Consider the following 15,051-nt stretch of genomic DNA (forward strand, 5'->3'; position numbering starts at 1 on the left):
ATACCCTATGAAATGTAAGTTTTAAGTCATACTTTGCCGTGTTATTTTTCACACCATGCCTTGCCATTAAAACAACATTACTATTCTGTAAAATCATTGATGGCCTTGTGCAGAGGTTTGTGGGTTGTGGTAGGATGGGTGTGAGCTTGGCACCCAGTCAGCTTTACCAGCTGAAATCTATGCATGCCTTTACTTCAGCATTGTTGGGTTTGGGCTGCAGATTTTTTTTGTGTAAACAGTTCTGTGGGGTTGGGGTGGGGCAATGACTATCCACGCAGTAAGCTCAATTGTTAGAGTACCAGTACAACGTTCATGTGGATATGCACCAGACAATTGTAACCACGCCCCCCCCCCAGGTCTGGGGAATAGTGGGGACTTTGACTTTCAGTACAGCCAACCCCGGCTAAAATCCCCACCCTGCGCGGACGATCCAATGGCAAAATCCCTGCCAAATGCTCCCACACCCCAGGGACCCAGGTAAGGTCCATTCCGCTCTATATTTTAAGCGAAGATAAAACCACCGCATTCACCCAGCACTGCAGGGCCACCTGATAGGTAAAAACACGGCCCATTTCCCCGGGTTAACCCCAGTATTCCCCCGGACCTGGGGTGGGGGGGGGGTTACAATTGACTGGTGCACTAAGTTGACAGAACTTGTCTTAAAATTGTATTTGTTCAAGGCAGATCATGCTTCACTTTACCTCCTAAACTGTGGATAAAACCCACTCATTAGAAGTTTCCTTACACATTATATTTGTCTTAATCTATTATTATTAGTCTCAATATCTTTGAGTAAATTGGCATTTTTTATTAAAAACAACAACACCAAAAGAGTAACTGATATAAAGATACTCAACTGATTTATTTTTTTTGTAAATAAAAGCCTTAAACAAATATTTAGCCAGGTTATTAGCTAGCTTTTCAGCAATGTATACCAGACTTTTTTCAATAATACTTAATCTATTTTAAATAATTAGCCTTTAGATCACTCTTCACCAAATGACTCTTTTATGTCCAACTCCATAAAATGCAAACAAAAATAATTACAGTTTGGATCAACACGTCTCTTAATTTTATTTTTAATATTAGTCAAGTAATAACAGAGCCATCTGTATGCAATCCAATGTAAAATTAATGATAAATTAGGTTTTGCTCCCATTTTTACTTTCATTTCTGTGCCAAGCCCTTTTAAGTGCATTGAGTCTTTTGGGAGACTTCACAATATTTCTGGCGTTTAATCCCCATATATGGCTTTAAGTTGCCATACAAATTTAAGTCTTCATTATAAAAAATACTGTATGTCTCCACTTTAACCATAAACACACAATGAGAGGACTATTCAAAGCATTACCATGTGTTAGAATTATAGATCTTTCTTTGCATTTTATTTGTCTAAATGTATTACCGGTCTCTTTAGCAATATCCTTGTGCCTCTTTGAGTACTTGGCTTGACGGTTTGGTTTTTATTACATTGTTTTAAATGTTTTATTTGTACACAACGATGATGATGATGATGATGATGACACTATGCTATGCCAAAACCTCAACACATTTTCTTCAAACAAAAAAGGACAGTCATTCAGAATAACTTTTATTACATCATTTGAGAAAATAAACTCATACAATCAACGAAATAAACATGCAACTGTAAAATCACAAGTCATGTTATGTGTTCGTTAAATTTAACTTAATAAAGAAAATAAATATTGGTTGCAGTAAGCAATGCGCATCACTTCTAATAAACATTCCAACAGACTGAAAAATAAATCAACACAAATGGAAAAACTGTTTGCAAGTCAGCTAGTATCTTATTTTATGCCTTATCAGATTGCTATGCAAGATGGAAGCTTACAAAATCACTCTTAAGTCTGTTGCCTAAGTAGAAACAAGTATGGACATCCTTTTCCTGAGGTCAAGAGAAAGTATCTTGGAGGTCTTGAACTCACAACCTTGAATTTGAGGCTTATCCTCTAGACCACTTTCACCTTTTCACATTTTAAAGAGCCCAGTTAACAATATGGCATTTGCAAGAATGTGCCCTATTAACGGATTTTCTGAAGTCTTAAAAATTGAACTGAACAAAATTGTTCTCCTTTATTTGGTCTGCCGATGCCATCTGTTTCTGTTTTTGTAGTTATCTTCTCTCCATAATATAGGAAAACTACTTTAAGCGTAGATAAATCCTTTACCATATTACCCTTTTAAAATATATGTTCGGATTTATTTAATAATCACGGACCAACAGATGACTTTTATTTTCAACTTCACATCAGTATGTAAGTCATCAAATATTTGAGATGTAAAGATGTTCCACGGAACGCTTTGTTTCCATCTTGCACTCATTTTTCCAAGGTAGGCGTTGCAGTTGTGTTAGATGATTTCCATGCTTTGCAGGTCAATCCTCATACAATGGCATTTTTGACTACATTCGGATTCCAGTGCCTGAAATAGAAAACAGAAAATACAACAATAATAGGAATTATATTTTCAGATCAATTATTTTAAAAGCCGGTACAACAACAGAAAAGTATTCACAAAACATTAAGTGCAACACCAATTTAAAGCTGCATCCTCACAGTTTTACTGTTCTGACACCTTTTTTATTTTTACCTTTAAACGAGCCAATTGGCAATTATTGTGCAAATGTATGGAAATCAGTGATATTAGACTGCTGACATAATATCAGATCACAGTCTTTCATATACAAGTTTGAAAATTTGGTAAAAATTCCTCCAACTAGTCATATAAGGTCACACATAATAGAACAGATTTCAATTGTTTGGAAAATATTTTTTTGCTATTGCTTTGAGCCATATAATTAATTATATGTGTAAATTTAATTTAATTACTCCTTTGGGCTTTTGAAGAACGACAAAGAAGAACTGTCAATCTGTGAGAGAGCAGCTTTTAGCTCTGGACTACTGGTAAATTAAAAAAATATGAAATGAAATTCATGTTTAAATTCATCTACAAGGTTGATATTTTAATACTGTCAATCCTTGTTGGTTAATTGTACAAACATGCAGGTACTTTTGGGCTTAAACCAATAGGATACTTGACTGTTAAATTATTGTCCGAATTTCGAAAATAGTACAACCATCACCTCATCTGCCTTTTTTCATTAAAAGAAGCCGGGAATCAGAGTCAGCTGCACCCCTGGTACCATACTCTTCTCTGAAAATGACAATAAGATTAAAATTTAAATGTCTGCATTTCATTGGCACAGTAAAAATGTCAGCATTTTTCAATGTTTCTGCATCACCACCACTGGTGGATATCATAGAATTTAGTCTTGAAAGAAATGTGTGCTGGTTTATGCGTTCAAACTCATTTTGTTAAACCAATAGAATGAAGATATAATTTATTTAGAGAACTATATTAGTGAACAGGGCCGAGGCATTCAATTGTGCCATTACATTAAATTGTTTGATACCAACACTCACAGACATACAAACCATACATCCTTGGTTAAAAGAATGTAAATTTGAAATTATAAAAAAATAAAGTTAATGATATGAAATGTATGAGATAAATACACTGAGAAAGAAAGTCCAACCTATTATCGATCTAAGTAAAGTCAGATTCAAACTTATTTGTTATTACAAATAGAGTATATCTTTTCTTAATTTTTGCCACTGATCACTGGAATTGTTATTTACTATATTAGAATCTGTCAAATGAAAAAGACTTTACCCCACCCACTAAGAATTAAAGACATTTCCAATTAGTTTCTCATTAGGGCTCTTTTAAAACTATTTATATATTTTATTAAAATACAATAAGAATAAAAATAACACTTACACACAAATAAGTGGTAAAAGTTCGCTCCTCGTTCTGTCTTTGGACTAACATATCTCTTGGTTGTTTGAACATCTTCTTGGTCGGCCATGATGGACTATTTTCTTACGACCCGTATTATATCCGAGGCCATATCTTGATACTAGCCGAGGAGTTCCGATTGACCTTGTAGTTGTTTATCGAATTATGGCGTCTTCGTCGCCTATGGTCTCGATGTACTTTATCGAATATTTTTTGCCGATATCATCTACTTATTCTGATGATGAATATGATGATGATATTGTCGCAGACAACACTAAGGTAGCAGTCAACATTTACAGACCATTTCTACTCCATTCGGAACTCATATGCCATTTTTATTGAAAATGAAATGGCCGAGGAGCTCCGAATATTTTTACTCAAATAGATCATGTAATTTACACTTAACTAATGGCATCTAGAAGATATCATGTCAACACTACACGCTTATTTAAACAAGAGCTTCAACTGAAAGCAGCCGTCTTGTACACATAAGACATACGAAATATACACCATGAATTACCAAAAAGAATTGCTTACGAATGCAAACAGCCTGGTGGTGCGGCTACCGGTCAACATTTTTTTTCCATATTTATAAATGTGTTAAACCACATGGTTCAGAAACGAACTATTTCTGGCATAAAAAAATGTAAAATAAAACATAGATTTTTTTACATTTTCATGGGTAGTTTTTGTTATGGGAGTTTTATATTTCAGAAAAAAGATTAATGTGACAACATTTGTCACTGAAGAACATATTCACATTTTATAAATCTTTTGCTTAAAACGTCATTTTGTGGACAGTAAATCAACATTCTATATTCGTGTTAAGGAAGGCTTCTTAGATTTTACCGTGAAGTACATTTAAAAAATGTGCTACTTGTTACTTGCCAAAAACCCATTCGTTACCTCTCGGTCATTTTCCATCGCAAACTTTAATACAACCGAGGAGTTCCGAATGTTCAAACTACATGTATATGTACATGAGTTTGGTTGATATGTATGTGTTAACTTTTTTTACATTAGCGGTCAAATATTTTTCAAAACACGTGATTCCAAAATGTAAAACATTATTTCTATCAACAAAGATGTCTTTTCTGTATTTCAAAATGGGCAATTCCCAAAAGGTGTAGACGGTCGGGAATAGCTATTCAAAACAAATGTATTGTCTTGTTATGTCATACCGAATGAAAAGAAAAATTGATTTGATTTGCAAACTTAAATCAGGTTTTCTATTTATTAAACCCTTGAATGAAGATCAAGATATTTTCGAGGCCCCATAACTGCGCGCGCGCTTTATGGTGTTTCTCCTTCCACATGCAACAATTTGATCTTTAAGCGTAACGCTATACATAAGAAAACTGGATTGCAGATTTAGAAAGATACTCAAATAAAAGAAAAAAATGTGTTACTAAGGCAATATAATTGTGTCAATCAGCAAGTGTTGGTATTGTTCTAGATCAAAGTATCAATAACCGCAAACAACACGTAATTTAACAGGTGTTCGGGATTTGAATCTTCGGATTTATACTAAAAACCAGTCTTAATGTATAAATAAAGCTTAAACACTATATACTTTAATTCTATCCCGAGTGCGTGAAACAGTCCAGAGTAGGCTCATAAATGATTGCTCAGCACGTGAACATTTATCTAACACATGACCAGTCATGAGCCAGTATGATCTTGAGTCGGTGTTTGCTTTTCATGAACACGAGTGCGCAATTTGCCCATTTACCCCTGTCACGTGGACAGCGATAGAGTTTTCTTACAATATAAGAGCATGTAATGGTGTAATTGAATTTGTACACTGTTAAACTGCTAGAAAGAACAACAACATACTTCTGATATTTTACAGGCATTTTGAATTGTTCAAACAATTCTGTTTTCGTCATAGAACACGAGGCAGTATCTTTTAGGACACACTCATTTATACTCATTTTCAATTTATCAAAACATTCATTTTATCAATTAAATACTTCAAGTCAATTGCACCATTTTGATACGTTTGTTTTAGTTCATAGAAAAAATGAATTTCGTAAATGTGAATCCCTACGACCACATACCTCTGAACCCCTGTCCGCGAGTCCTTGATCAGACAAGGGACCTCGCGGACGTCAGTCCCCGGCTCCCAGCCCCATCCCTCTACGAAAGAAATCGGTTCTGCTGACGACGCTGCAGTTGGTGGTGTTGAAGATGATGATGATGAAGATGATGATGATAACGCACACGACGGAAGAAAAAGCTCTGCCATAATGAAATAATATCTATTCTCTAACAAAATCAAACTCTAAATAACTCCGCCGGCTCGTGGTCTGATTCTCTTTATATACGGGATGATACGCACCATCTGATGCGCAGGGGTGTAGCCGGATATTATTTTATTTTAAGAAGCAGCGGAAGCGATTCCCACACATTCTTTTAATTTTTGCCAGTAACTGAAAATGCTGACAATGTTGAATTGGAAAAAAGATAGGGAGAAAAACAATTCAAACTTTATTTTTCTTCACAAGGCTACGCCTTATAAAATTCAGACATCATTTTAAGGGCCTGGCATTTGCTAGAGCTACGCCTCAGGAGATAATTTTGAGTGTAAAACGTTTCTATACTTTTGTTAACGGGAATCTTTGATTTCATTCACTCAGGTGAAATCCCCGTGCTCTTTATTGTTCAAGCAGGTAAAATCGCTCGAAAATATTAATACATGTATATAGTGAAGAGGATTATGCTACATTATTATGTACATGTATATGTATACATTTCCAATATCGCGTGATACATTGTCTATTTTTACATGCATTCAAAGGCTTTCCATCTTGTAAAAGTCGTTTGAGAAAGCCAATGATTTAAATGTTTCTAAAATTTCTAACTCCAAAAAGGAGTTGACCAATTTTTACGAAAGAAGATTTTACTCAGAATTGGGTAAAATGCGCATCCGTTCAAGGGGCTGTCTCACGTATTGGCACCCAAAAAAGTTTTTTTCTGTAACGAATCTCTGGACAATTATTTACGCTTTGATATGATAATTGTAAAAAAGTAACAAAAGGTAAAAACAAATGTGTCGGAGACCGGGTTCGAACCATTGTCGCCAAAATTGCAGTCCAGCGTCGTACTAACTGAGCTACCAAAGCTTACTCTAATCGCGTGACATAATTAAGCTAAACACCTACCTCGGTTATATCACGTGATAAGACTGACTAGCCAATCACGCATGAGGAATGAATTCTACCTGGTAGACATACCCAGTTTGATATATATATCCTATTCAAACAGGAGTTCTTACATTTTCATGCCACATCTAACACAACGATTTTGTCCAAAAAATAGCTTAGACATTTTTCGATTGTTTTTAAACATGGTCCAGATTCAAAACGTTATTTACCGGAAAAGATAATTAAAAGAATATATTGATGTACATGAACGATAAATTTTAAGTGAGGAAGGAGTATTTCTACACCGCCTCAACTTCCCCGTTATCGTAGGTGAGTAACAGCTTCCCCGTTATCGTAGGTGACGCAAGGCTTCCGCGTTATTGTAGGTGAGACACGGCTTCCCCGTTATCGTAGGTGACGCACGGCTTCCGTGTTATCGTAGGTGACGCACGGCTTCCGTGTTATCATAGGTAAATCACATCTTTCGCATCATCATAGTTGAGACACGGCTTTCGCGCTTTCATAGGTGTGGCACGGCTTCCGCGGTATCATAGGTGTGTGCGGCACGGCTTCCGCGGTATCATAGGTGAGACATGGCTTCCCCGTTTATCGTAGGTGACGCACGGCTTCCGTGTTATCCTATGTAAATCACATCTTTCGCATCATCATAGTTGAGACACGGCTTCCGCGGTATCATAGGTGAGACACGGCTTCCGCGTTATCGTAGGTGAGACATGGCTTCGCCGTTATCGTAGGTGAGGCACGGCTTCCCCGTTATCGTAGGTGAGGCACGGCTTCGCGTTATTGTTGGAGAGTAACGACTTCCGCGTTATTGTAGGTGAGTAACGGCCTCCCCGTTATCGTAGGTGAGGAACGGCCTCCCCGTTATCGTAGGTGAGACATGGCTTCGCCGTTATCGTAGGTGAGACATGGCTTCCCCGTTATCGTAGGTGAGGCACGGCTTCGCGTTATTGTTGGAGAGTAACGACTTCCGCGTTATTGTAGGTGAGTAACGGCCTCCCCGTTATCGTAGGTGAGGAACGGCCTCCCCGTTATCGTAGGTGAGACATGGCTTCGCCGTTATCGTAGGTGAGACATGGCTTCGCCGTTATCGTAGGTGTGACATGGCTTCCCCGTTATCGTAGGTGAGGCACGGCTTCGCGTTATTGTTGGTGAGTAACGACTTCCCTGTTATCGTAGGTGAGACATGGCTTCCGCGTTATCGTAGGTGAGACATGGCCTCACCGTTATCGTAGGTGAGACATGGCTTCGCCGTTATCGTAGGTGAGACACGGCTTCCGCGTTATCGTAGGTGAGACATGGCCTCACCGTTATCGTAGGTGAGACATGGCTTCGCCGTTATTGTAGGTGAGTAACGGCCTCCCCGTTATCGTAGGTGAGACATGGCCTCCCCGTTATCGTAGGTGAGACATGGCCTCCCCGTTATCGTAGGTGAGACATGGCTTCGCCGTTATCGTAGGTGAGACATGGCTTCCCCGTTATCGTAGGTGAGGCACGGCTTCGCGTTATTGTTGGTGAGTAATGACTTCCCTGTTATCGTAGGTGAGACATGGCTTCCGCGTTATCATAGGTGAGACATGGCTTCGCCGTTATCGTAGGTGAGACATGGCCTCCCCGTTATCGTAGGAGAGTCATGGCTTCCGCGTTATCGTAGGTGAGACATGGCGTCGCCGTTATCGTAGGTGAGACATGGCTTACCCGTTATCGTAGGTGAGTAACGACTTCCCTGTTATCGTAGGTGAGGCACGGCTTCGCGTTATTGTTGGTGATTAACGACTTCCCTGTTATCGTAGGTGAGACACGGCTTCGCGTTATTGTTGGTGAGTAACGACTTCCCTGTTATCGTAGGTGAGGCACGGCTTCGCGTTATTGTTGGTGAGTAACGACTTCCCTGTTATCGTAGGTGAGGCACGGCTTCGCGTTATTGTTGGTGAGTAACGACTTCCCTGTTATCGTAGGTGAGACACGGCTTCGCGTTATTGTTGGTGAGTAACGACTTCCCTGTTATCGTAGGTGAGACACGGGTTCGCGTTATTGTTGGTGAGTAACGACTTCCCTGTTATCGTAGGTGAGACAAGGCTTCCGCGTTATTGTTGGTGAGTAACGACTTCCCTGTTATCGTAGGTGAGGCACGGCTTCGCGTTATTGTTGGTGAGTAACGACTTCCCTGTTATCGTAGGTGAGACATGGCTTCCGCGTTATTGTTGGTGAGTAACGACTTCCCTGTTATCGTAGGTGAGGCACGGCTTCGCGTTATTGTTGGTGAGTAACGACTTCCCTGTTATCGTAGGTGAGACACGGCTTCGCGTTGTTGTTGGTGAGTAACGACTTCCCTGTTATCGTAGGTGAGACACGGCTTCGCGTTATTGTTGGTGAGTAACGACTTCCCTGTTATCGTAGGTGAGACAAGGCTTCCGCGTTATTGTTGGTGAGTAACGACTTCCCTGTAATCGTAGGTGAGGCACGGCTTCGCGTTATTGTTGGTGAGTAACGACTTCCCTGTTATCGTAGGTGAGGCACGGCTCCGCGTTATTGTTGGTGAGTAACGATTTCCCTGTTATCGTAGGTGAGACACGGCTTCGCGTTATTGTTGGTGAGTAACGACTTCCCTGTTATCGTAGGTGAGACATGGCTTCCGCGTTATTGTTGGTGAGTAACGACTTCCCTGTTATCGTAGGTGAGACATGGCTTCCGCGTTATTGTTGGTGAGTAACGACTTCCCTGTTATCGTAGGTGAGACACGGCTTCGCGTTATTGTTGGTGAGTAACGACTTCCCTGTTATCGTAGGTGAGGCACGGCTCCGCGTTATTGTTGGTGAGTAACGATTTCCCTGTTATCGTAGGTGAGACACGGCTTCGCGTTGTTGTTGGTGAGTAACGACTTCCCTGTTATCGTAGGTGAGACATGGCTTCCGCGTTATTGTTGGTGAGTAACGACTTCCCTGTTATCGTAGGTGAGACATGGCTTCGCGTTATTGTTGGTGAGTAACGACTTCCCTGTTATCGAAGGTGAGGCATGGCTTCGCGTTATTGTTGGTGAGTAACGACTTCCCTGTTATCGTAGGTGAGGCAAGGCTTCGCGTTATTGTTGGTGAGTAACGACTTCCCTGTTGTCGTAGGTGAGGCACGGCTTCGCGTTATTGTTGGTGAGTAACGGCTTTCGCGTTATCGTAGGCGAGGAATGGCTTCCGCGTTATTGTCGGTGAGGCACTGCTTCCGCGTTATCGTAGGTGAGACACGGCTTCCGCGTTATAGTAGGTGAGGCACATATTCCCCGTAATGTGACACCAGCGCCATTGGAAATGGCGTCTTGGGCAGAACTGACAATGGTTGAAAGGGTTGAAAGGAAACAAAGCGCAAATAATTATATAAACCCAACAAATGTGCACTTCAGTATGTGTTTATCTACAGAGCTTTAGAATAAGTATATTACATTAATGAATATGTCTGCATTTACATGGGAATATGTATGTATATCAATCGAAAGGATTGTTTTAATACAACTCTCAATAACAATGTTGCGGACTTTCAAATACAAATTTCTTTGTTAAATATGTGTTAGGTACCTCAAATGTATAATATTGTCGGACATGGATGTGACTTAAGGCAACATACACACACAGCAATCGAATGTCCAATGTCCAATGTCGTGCAAGCACAACATTCGATTTTGAATGTCCAATGTCCAATGTCGTGCCAGCACAACATTCGATTTTGAATGTCCAATGTCCAATGTCGTGCTAGCACGACTTTCACTTTTGAATGTCCAATGTCCAATGTCGTGCTAGCAAGACTTTCACTTTTGAATGTCCAATGTCCAATGTCGTGCTAGCACGACTTTCACTTTTGAATGTCCAATGTCCAATGTCGTGCTAGCACGACTTTCACTTTTGAATGTCCAATGTCCAATGTCGTGCCAGCACAACATTCGATTTTGAATGTCCAATGTCCAATGTCCTGCTAGCACGACTTTCACTTTTGAATGTCCAATGTCCAATGTCGTGCCAGCACAACATTCGATTTTGAATGTCCAATGTCCAATGTCGTGCCAGCACAACATTCGATTTTGAATGTCCAATGTCCAATGTCGTGCTAGCACGACTTTCACTTTTGAATGTCCAATGTCCAATGTCGTGCCAGCACAACATTCGATTTTGAATGTCCAATGTCCAATGTCGTGCTAGCACGACTTTCACTTTTGAATGTCCAATGTCCAATGTCGTGCCAGCACAACATTCGATTTTGAATGTCCAATGTCCAATGTCGTGCCAGCACAACATTCGATTTTGAATGTCCAATGTCCAATGTCGTGCCAGCACAACATTCGATTTTGAATGTCCAATGTCCAATGTCGTGCCAGCACAACATTCGATTTTGAATGTCCAATGTCGTGCCAGCACAACATTCGATTTTGAATGTCCAATGTCCAATGTCGTGCCAGCACAACATTCGATTTTGAATGTCCAATGTCCAATGTCGTGCTAGCACGACTTTCACTTTTGAATGTCCAATGTCCAATGTCGTGCCAGCACAACATTCGATTTTGAATGTCCAATGTCCAATGTCGTGCTAGCACGACTTTCACTTTTGAATGTCCAATGTCCAATGTCGTGCTAGCACGACTTTCACTTTTGAATGTCCAATGTCCAATGTCGTGCTAGCACGACTTTCACTTTTGAATGTCCAATGTCCAATGTCGTGCCAGCACAACATTCGATTTTGAATGTCCAATGTCCAATGTCGTGCTAGCACGACTTTCACTTTTGAATGTCCAATGTCCAATGTCGTGCCAGCACAACATTCGATTTTGAATGTCCAATGTCCAATGTCGTGCTAGCACGACTTTCACTTTTGAATGTCCAATGTCCAATGTCGTGCCAGCACAACATTCGATTTTGAATGTCCAATGTCCAATGTCGTGCCAGCACAACATTCGATTTTGAATGTCCAATGACCAATGTCGTATGTTTAGCTAACTTCACACAGCTGACATTGTATGAGAATAACTGCACTACGATGTACTTTCAGTGGCTTACCAAGCAGTGCCGTAGCTACTGCCTCGGTGTTTTTTTGAGCATATGTCAAGTTCTATAGCTCTAAAAATAACTCTTTTCGACTTTCTTCATTTGCCTCAATGTACACAAACCATCGAGGTGGAATGTCTATATTTGAAAAAAAGGAACTGAATATTTGGATATAATAGATTAAACTGTACAAATTACGGTATCATACTGTTTAATGTTGATTATGTAGCCAAAGTCATGGACGCTGGAAGAAGGTGCAGCTGCATGTGATGAAGTCTTTTCCACCATTATTTCAAGAACATTTAAACTAATTATGTGCCTGCTTGTTGGTTCTTGCACTTGTGAAAGGATTTTCAGTTCACTGAGGCGGCTTCAGCCCTGGAGTCGGACAGCCATGGGTGCCTTACGACTTAATGGTTTGGCACTTGCCTACGTCCACAGGAACAACATTTCTGTTAACCCTAAACAGATTTTTAAGTTATAGGACGCCACAGGACACCCTCGCATAGCACTGGTATTCAAAAACTAAAGTGACGATTTGTGAGACGTTTAGAAGTAGGTTTATGGTATTGGTAACAAAGCCTCATATGATTGTGACATTCAATTTCTTCTAAATGCACACATTTGTTTTGTCTAAATGTATGTTAACCGCTAAGAATTAACTTAAACTGTATCAAAAGTTATAGTACTAAAAATGTTGAAATATAATAATACAGTATCTAATTATTATCCTTTTTTTTTTTTGGGGGGGGGGTCTGCCTGCCTCGGTGTTTTTTTTTAAATCTGGCTACGGCACGGCCAAGTATTGTAGTACAAACCGGATGACGTAATTCAAAATAATAACTAACTATAAACTTCGACATTTATCAACAGAGAAGTTTCACGTGATCGCTTAAGTACATCGGCCGAACTCGATACAGATTTTATTTCTGTTCGTTGTCAGTGGCGTATAAGTCTCTTTTCGTGCGTTTTAGCGCAAAAAGCAGGTATATAAAACATATGTCCACAACAAATTTACAAATGGGTCCTTCGTTGTAATTTTCAAGTGATAGTTTAATAAAAGTTTCGTAATGTTAGAGAGCAGACACCACATGGTCCAACAATCGGCTAATACATATATTCCTCAACACAAGCCAAGAACTATCTATGCGGGCTGGTAGGGGGCCTATATTACAACATTTTACATGCTAAAATGAATAAACGCAATAATCATGTTGCTGTCTCATCTGAGTTTCCCCGTTTAAACAGCGCATAATGGTTTCTCATTTTAAATATATTATTTTGATTAGTACAGGTACTTATACCGACGTTTTTTCTTAACTTATTTGGATTTTGAAGTGGATGAAAGCGCAAAAAACTGCGAACGTATATTAGCAGTGTGTTTACCACGTGATAAATTGCGTCATACATGCGTCGGAAGGCAATATTTTGATTTGAAAAAATAAATAATATAAAGATAACTTCACTGTTTTAAATGAAACAAAGCGCAGTCTATGCCGCTTACGGAGCCCTGCCTTCAGTATTTGTTAGAGTTTGATTGAATGTTTAGTTTCTTAAATTACCTCGACAATCCTTTTCACAATACGGCCGTCTGGCGGAGCACTGTCAAAACTCCTCGTTCACCTGTTTATCTCCCTTCCCGTCTCCCGGTTTATCTCCCTCCCCGTCTCCCTGTTTATCTCCCCCTCTCGTCATGATTAACGCCCACTGTCAACCTGTTTATCTCCTCCATCTCCCCGTCTCCTTGCTAATCACTCCATCTCCCTGTTTTTCTCCTCCCCGTCTTCCACCTGTCACCCTGTTTATCTCCTTCACCGTCTCTCTATTTGCCTCCCCCCGTGTGCCTGTTTATCTCCCCGTCTCCATTTTATCTCCCTCACCGATTCCCTGTTTATCAGTCGTCTCCCTGTTTATCTCAATCGCCGTCTCACTGTTTATCACCCCGTCTCCATGTGTATCACCCTCCCTCACTTCCTTTTTTCTCCCCTGTCTCCCTGTTAATCTCCCCATGTCCCTGTTTATCTCCTTCATTCTCTCCCTGTCTCCCGGTTTATCTCCATCGTCTCACAGTTTATCTCCCTCCTTGTCTCTATAATTATCTCCCTCCCCGACTCTCTGTCTATCTCACCGTCTCCCTGTTTATCTCCGTCCCCATTCCCCTGTTTATCACCCCGTCTCCCTATGTATCTCCCTCCCCGTATCCCAGTTCATATCCCCCCGACTCCCTGTTTATCTCCCTCCCCGTCTCCCTGTTTATCTTTATCTCCCTCCTGTCTCCCTGTTTATCTCCCTCCTCGTCCACCTGTGTATCTCCCTTCTCGTTTCCCTGTTTATCTTTCCCGTCTCCCTGTTTATCTCCCTACCCGTCTCTCTATTTATTCCCCCTATCTAGACGTGTTCAAATCCAATACCACCGTACCACTAGCATAATGCCCTACTAGTGAGCGAGCTATGTTAGAAAACCGGCAACCACGTGTGCCCAGATTGCAGCTGATTGTTACCGACACACACTACGATATTGATTAAAAAGTAGATTTAAATGTGCACTCTTGCTCGTAAATAATTTTAACCAAAATTGATATAATTGTTTAAATATATCAAAATGGTTATCATGAAAAATATAAAAAAAACAATGGTTTTGACGAGGGAAACCCAGTTTAATTTGAAAGAAAGCTGCAGAAAACACGGTATTCATCCTTTATTAGATGATTTAACATCATAGTAAATCTTTTAGCACTAACCAATGTTTTAATATTTTTGCGTTTTCAGGCATAAGATTCACGGTCAATTTATCAATCAATGTACAGTTAGATTCAGACTTATAAGTATTCACAGTTAATTAAATAGAGCATTTATGTTTTTAATATTTGCCACTGGAGAATCTTATTTTACTCTATCAGCATATTTCGATTGGCATGTTTTTGTGTGTGTACGCGTGCGCGTGAGTGTGTTTTTTTTGGAGTGGGTGTGTGTGCGTGCGCGAGTGTATACAATAATAACTGGTACATACGGGCATGTACTGTTCCTTAAAAAGGACGTAC

The 15,051-nt window shown here is 40.0% G+C and overlaps 1 long non-coding RNA gene across 1 annotated transcript; it reads right to left on the reverse strand.

Moving 5' to 3' along the window:
* Positions 1-1,653: 1,653 nt before the first annotated feature.
* Positions 1,654-3,926, reverse strand: LOC128239779 (uncharacterized). The gene is made up of 3 exons (XR_008261921.1): positions 3,802-3,926; positions 3,104-3,174; positions 1,654-2,442 (listed from the first exon to the last, which is right to left on the reverse strand). It is a non-coding gene; the product is annotated as an uncharacterized LOC128239779 (long non-coding RNA).
* Positions 3,927-15,051: the final 11,125 nt, after the last annotated feature.

The sequence above is a fragment of the Mya arenaria genome, chromosome 7 (genome assembly GCF_026914265.1).
Source record: "Mya arenaria isolate MELC-2E11 chromosome 7, ASM2691426v1".
NCBI lineage: Eukaryota > Metazoa > Mollusca > Bivalvia > Myida > Myidae > Mya > Mya arenaria.